The sequence below is a fragment of the Lampris incognitus genome, chromosome 3 (assembly GCF_029633865.1).
Source record: "Lampris incognitus isolate fLamInc1 chromosome 3, fLamInc1.hap2, whole genome shotgun sequence".
NCBI lineage: Eukaryota > Metazoa > Chordata > Actinopteri > Lampriformes > Lampridae > Lampris > Lampris incognitus.
The window spans coordinates 20115892-20122787 of NC_079213.1; the positions used below are offsets into that span (position 1 = coordinate 20115892).

Here is a 6896-nt window from a genome sequence, read left to right on the forward strand (position 1 = left end):
TCGAGTCTCTCTCGGTCTCTCTCTCTTTCTCCCAGTCCCTCGTGCTTTCTCACTTTCTTTCTCTCTGCACGACCACAAACAGTCATTGTCACTGCGGACCGCAGGAACAATTGGCTTCTTATACCGCAGCTGGTCAGGGCATGGGAGGATAAACTACAGCAATGACTGCACTAAGCAAATTATAGCCGTGATGGCCTGTGCGGTTTGGAGAGGCCGAGCTTTGTGAGAGGTACGGCTTTGAAAAAGGAGAAAACACAACGGTTCAGCACATTTGTTGCTACAGTATACTGCATGAGACGATGCAGGCACGGCAAACTGCGCCATTTTCTTTTGTAAATAACGCGTCTTTAATATTTATAGGACTCTCATTCTGTTAAATAAATACCAAAGGCTGTTTCAGGAGGCGCCATCGGTCGTCCTTGGAAAATGCTCTCTAGCTAATTGTTGACTGAATATATTCAAATGCATCTTATGCAAACTTGTGGCTGCAGGGCAATGCAATGAAGGATTGCTAGGGCTCTGCTCAGTCTCTCCCTCCCTTCCCTCTTCCTCTCAGATCAAGGCTCCGCCTGTCCACTGTCCTCCCGCGCTCTGCTCGCTCCACCCTCCCGCCCTATCCCCTTTCTACATGACATCATTTGCACATCTGTCGTCCCAACAGGGTGCTGGTGACACAGGCGGGCCACAAAATCGGTAGATCCCTCTCCATCTCTCCCTCTTTCTCTCTCCGTTTCCCTGACCGGCTTTCTCTCTCTTACATCCTTCTTTTCTCTCCCAGTCCAGCTCTCCCTTCTCCCTTTAACGGCTATTTTTCACTGTTGCCGTCCCTGCACAACTTTCTGCACTCTTTTTTTCCCCCCTCTCTCTGTGGGGTCCTGTAAATAATATGGATGCATAATGCTACGTCGTCCTTTTGATTTATTTATATATTTTTTTCTTTCTCCCGGGCATGTGGCAACACGTACATTTGAGAAGGCAGGAAACAGCCATTAAACCAAATGGTCCATGGACCTGACCTCAGACTTGACCCGTGTGATTGTAAGCAAACTCATTCAGCGAGGTGAGCACTAACACAATGTGACTCTCCCAAAGTTGTTGTTTTTTTGTTTTTGTTTTTTCACTCTCTTTCTCTGCGGTTTTCAGCTATCAGATCTGGCTAAACCGGTTAAGCAGTTGTAGTTGTATCTCTGTAGGTGCGTTTGTTTGTTTTGTTGTTTTTTTTTTTTGGTATGTTTTCATATGTAAGAGTGACAAGCAGACAGGGAAGGTGGAATTGAGAGAGACATGGAGCCCGTTTCCATAATAATCCCCAATCCGTTAAAAGGCAGAGTATTTTCAAGGGAATAGGAATTTACAGCGGTGTAACACATGGTTGATTCCCAAAGCCCCAGTGCAGTATTTCTTCTTTCACATATGGATTAAAATATAGACTACAACAAGTTACACCAGATCAAACACACACATGAAACTACCACCCCTTTGAGAGAGAGAGAGAGAGGAGAGAGAGAGAGAGAGAGAGAGAGAGAGAGAGAGAGAGAGAGGGAGAATCACAAGTAATTCTATAATTTGCTATTTGTCTTGGAGAAGAGTGACTACCTCTCATGTATTATCTGGGTACATTAAAGCTTAGGGAGGCCTACGCACCGATACTTAATATGGCGTTCAGGATGTCTGAGCAATTAATAACAATGTAATATCACGAGGTGGCAAAATCATTATTTTTTCTTGGGGGGGGGTATGTTTTAGTGCAAATTCATTATCATGCTCTCAGAATTTCTAGAAAGAGAAGAGTGAAAATCCCCATTTGTGTCAAGAGTTTACCAATCTGCCAAACAGGACTGTTGGAGGGCACCTTTAGCAGGTCAGGAGCCAGAACAGTCCAGAGCCACTGGGTTAACAGATCACAACACAGATTACAACAGATGGGATTCAAAACCAGGATTACACAGGGGATTCATACATGGATTTAAGACATGGCTGCCGTCAGCGCTGCAGCACACAGTCACGCCCTGAATACACATTACCCATGCGATTTCTTTTTCATTTTTTTGCAAATTTTACAGCAGCAGATCACTGTTTTGGTAATTTATCCAAAGTGACATAATTGACTATAAGTACCACAGATGCATGCAATGTAACTCAACACTGTGTTTAAAATGCGCTCTGGATATGCAGTAATAAGAGCTTATGATTTCTCTGAACACCTAAGCTGTTTTTAGGCCAACTGAATCTCGCTGTGACTGATTTGGTGTGGCTCTGCGGTAAAGACTCTTAATGTACTGTACTGTAAAATAAAGCAAGATGTACTCGGCAACAACACACATTGCTGTTACATGTGTGACGTCTTGCTTTTCTCTTGAAACTAACGCTGATTCCCTGGTGATTTGGTTCATGTACCCAATTAAAAAAAAACAAAAAGGTACAGAATTCTCATTTTCATTTATGTGGTGACTTTGTTGCTCATATTAAAACATGATTAAAGATTCTCACCAAAGTAAGCAATTTCGGCACACTCCGGCTCTGCAGTTTTTACAAGGTAGGAACCAAGATGGTGGAACCACTGAAGGGTGGGTTGGGGACACCTCGTTTGGGGGGGGGGGGGGGGTGGCGACGACGGTCCGTTCTACAGCATAACTGACCGACCCCCAACACGCTGAAACGCTGGCGTGAAGAGCCACCTTGAGGATGCGAACAGAACTAACTTTACTACAATAACAACAACAAAAAAAGTGTTTCGTTAACTATGGAGAAGGCAGAAACTTAGATGAGAGACAGATTTAAACTCGTTTCAGGTGGCGGTCAAATGAAATACCTGAAGAGCAGAAATCCTCTGAAGTCAACCGCAGGTTTCAGAGCATTAACAACCACAAACCAAAACGAATGCTAACAAAACAGCCTGACGCTAAACCCGGCGTGTTTTACATCTGTGTTAACTTTTATACGTTTTAAAAGTGAGTGATGTTGAACCCTTATTGTATATTTTAAGCACGTTACAGCTGAAGATTAAATGCAGGTCTTTTGTCACGACAAGAACGGCCTCGTATATCTCTGGTACTTTGTCGCCATCTACAGGTAGATTCGAATACAACATGAAGGCCCGGGGCTCAAATCGAGGAACAAAGAATGACAAGAGAGAGCTTCAACACGGTCAAACAAAATTAAAAAATACAAAAATAGCCAAGTGCATAATGTGTTTGTGGGGGGGGGGGATCAGGGGCAGAAGTAACAATATCATCTCTCATCATGTGGGACGCTTGGATGATTTACCAGTGCCTTCAAATAACCACAGCTATTTTCTAGATCTAGCAAATATTCATTATTTGCATGAAAAAATGAATGGGAAATTTGAGTACTTAAAAAAGCTGAGAAACAGATTCAAGCGAACTATTGATTTTTTTGTTTTACATTTTTCTATGTTCATTTCCCGCGATCCTACTTTTCAAGCTGTCTGTAGATGCCATGTGTACAGTTTCTAAATTAAACACAGAAAAATCACTTTTTTTTGTGTGTGTATGTGTTCTATGGTTATTTCTCGTGGCCATCTTGCAAACAGTCTCGTGTGGTGATGCTGTGCGTCTATTTTCCAACATCTGCAATGCTTACAGCCCCAAAACAGCGTCTCTACACCGAAAACATAAATCCTGTTTATATGAAAGGGATAATTTCCCAAGATATTTATGTGCCCTACATTGCTGAAAATATGCTTTTTTTTTTGCCCTCCCTTCAAATGGTCTCAAAAAGGTTCAAGATGCTGTGAGGACAATAATTGCTCAATAGTGCATTTGCGTTGTTCTTTGCCAACATGGAAACAATTTCTTCCTGTCAGCTTTAAAGATTTTAGGGATGCTCCTAACAGTGTAAATTAGATGTGATTACAAAGTAGTCTTGCTTGGCTGGGTCATAAACACACTGGTGCATGCCCCTGCCCCCCCCCCCTTTCACATTGCTTTTCCTTTTCAATGCTGCATAATCCCATTGGATGGCAGGGGCCATATTCATTCCCCAAACCGCACTCAGATCCCTCGCACATTCCAGCATGAGTTTCCCCCTGTTACACATATAAGCACCATGTGTTTGTCTTGAAGTATTATGGATGGAAACGAAGCCTCTGACATTGCAGTAAAGCATGAAAGCCAGTGAGTTGCATGTAGCTGTGTGCCAACCTCCTATATGGTGCCCATATGCACTTGTTTGACCTTTGGAAGTTAAATCCATCAGGATGCCTTGGCTCGGCAGGTTTAAGGCACATGGTGTGTGCACCTTAATGTGGTGCACTTGAATCCAGCTGATAACCAAATTTCACTTTTGCCTCCAGGACGATTGAGGCAAAAGTAGTGGAGCTGGAAGTGAGTCTGTATCTCGCTAAAAGATTTCTGCTGACACGGCTGCTGAATTTGGAGTCCTTTAGATCTCCCCACCAACCACACCACCTGATGGCACAAATCAGGTCAAAAATACAATCAATGAGAAAATATGTTCTCAGTCTTGATGGAATTGAATATTGTGCAATTCTCATCCATCGTTCATAGATAGGCCCTATGTACAGCTTAAAGTTGTCTCAGAGATGGAGACGAGAAAAAATGTCCCTTACGAGGACTTGTCCAACATTCACTGTTTGGATCAACATTAGTTGTTTCCTGGGCGACCGTTCGGGGACTGCTAGGAATTCTGGGCCTCAAGACAAGAAGGGCCCATACCGAAAGTCCATAGGAGAAAAGGAAAAAAAACACTATCAATCTAGACTTTTTAGGCCCTAGCCCAGCTTGAGGCTCCTCTGACTCACATCCTTGCTCCACTTTCTGCATATCTGCCGCTCATCATCATCCTGGGGCCCTGGTGTCATACGCACATTGACAACCTCGCCCAGTTAAGAAATTATCCATTTGTCATCAAAAATGTGTTAACTGTCCCACCAAAAGGTAAAAAAAAAAAAAAGCTATGAAAACTTACATTAGTCACATTAGACATTCTGTACCAGTACAGAGGTGTTTCCCGTGGGGTCCCAAACGTCGATGTCTCCCGCCTCACCTCGTCTTCTGCTGCACAAATATGAAAAGAAACAGATATCTCTCAGCTTGAGTGCCAAGACAGTGAGCGCACACTGCCTAAGTGCTATCTTGGCTTCGAAACTAGTGGTCAGGAGGATTATTTGACAGAAAAAGAAGAGGGGAGAGAGATACACACAGATATACAGACACGGAGACACACGCACGCACACGCACGCACGCACGCACGCACACACACACACACACACACACACACACACACACACACACACACACACTTCTGGAAAGAGTGCTCTGCCTCTGCTGACCCACCGCCAGACACATTATGTGTGGGTTGTCCGTTGGACTGGCCTTAGATTTAGAGTCCAGCATTTTGGGACAAGGGCTTTTTATCTAAGACAGAGGCTTAAAACCAGGCTGTATCAGCCTAGATGGACCAATTCACTTGCAGAGTTTCCAAGCATAATATAGGGTAGATCTGCCAACACAATCTGACTGGGCATGAGGGAGAACGCAGTCCAACAACAGTAGAAAGATTTGAAAATATGTTTCTTCCGTGCTCTTAAACAATGTGGATGTCCCTCATAATTTCTTGTGAGCACTAACTGAGAAATGCAACTCAGTACATAAAAACTTCATTTATGGATAATCATTTAAATTCTTTAAAAAACAAAGTACTGTCCCTAGGTGTGAATGTGTCGGACTTGTGATGGACTGGCGGCCTGTCCAGGGTGTTTACCCGCCTGCTGCCCAGTGACTGCTGGGATAGGCTCCAGCATCCCACGACCCTAATTAGGATAAGTGGCTTGGATAATGGATGGATAGATGGAAAATACAAAGTATGCAGTCTGTTTAGTCAAGCAAGACCTTAATTTCCCCAGTAGCTGATTAAGAAAACACACTTTTGCACTGTTATTTCCTAAATACAGAAGAATCCTTTTTTTTTTAAATGTGGACAAATAATTTTGCACCAAAACACTAGATATAGCTTTGCCTAATGGTAATATATGAATCCCCAAATTGTCATCAACAAGCTAAGAGGCAATGTAGTTTGCCCCCGTGCCCCATTGATGAAGCAGATCTATAAAGCATCACATCGTTTGAAGGCTGTATGGAGTCGAACAGGGCTGTCCTGTTCATGGTACTTTCTTACTCGCTCTAAAATAACACTACAAACAAGCGTCTATTTGCAGGGATGGCCTTTAAAAATGGGAGGACAGCAAATATTCCCTGTGTTCGTTCCGCCTTCACAAGTGTCCTCAGTGTTTTGCAGCATTTTGTACTCGTTTGTTTTCCCACTGGGCTCCTCAAAGGGGAGTCAACATAGGAAACTGATAGTAAACCACCCTTTGAGTTGAGAAACAAAAGGTTGATGCCTAGTCAAACAAACAACATGATTAACATAAAAACAGCTGACCTAATTGTTATTTTTCAAAGGAAAACAGGTTAGTTCATTATTGACACAATTAAAGGACCTTCCTTGAATAGGTCCTCTGTAGAACTCTGCAAATAGGGAGGATGTGATAAAATTCCCATTCTCACCTAGCTGCAACAGTATTTAGCTTTCCTAAAGACATGATGGTTCAGAGGTTCCCCCTTATCACCACACGGGGGCGCAGTGTTGGCGTGAAACCAGCACGTTGTGTAGGACGAAAGAACTGAAGGGCAGATCAGTTGAATGTCCGTTCCCCATCACAATAAAAATGTATAAAAAGATGAGTTTCGACAGGTATCAGTGTGGGAATGAGCAGGGATACCTTCCTTCATTCAGAGAAGGTTTGAACAGTCACTACTGGGCAGGGCCGCCCATGGGGGGGGGGGCTTTCTGGGGCCTAGCCACTGGGGGTGGGGGGAGCATGGAGGCCAGCAACAATCACGTTCATCCTAAGA

At 43.5% G+C, this 6896-nt stretch overlaps 1 long non-coding RNA gene across 1 annotated transcript; it reads left to right on the forward strand.

The window, feature by feature from the left end:
• The first annotated feature begins 655 nt into the window (after positions 1-655).
• On the forward strand, positions 656-3159 carry LOC130109217 (uncharacterized). The gene is made up of 3 exons (XR_008809983.1): positions 656-693; positions 976-1060; positions 3073-3159. It is a non-coding gene; the product is annotated as an uncharacterized LOC130109217 (long non-coding RNA).
• Positions 3160-6896: the final 3737 nt, after the last annotated feature.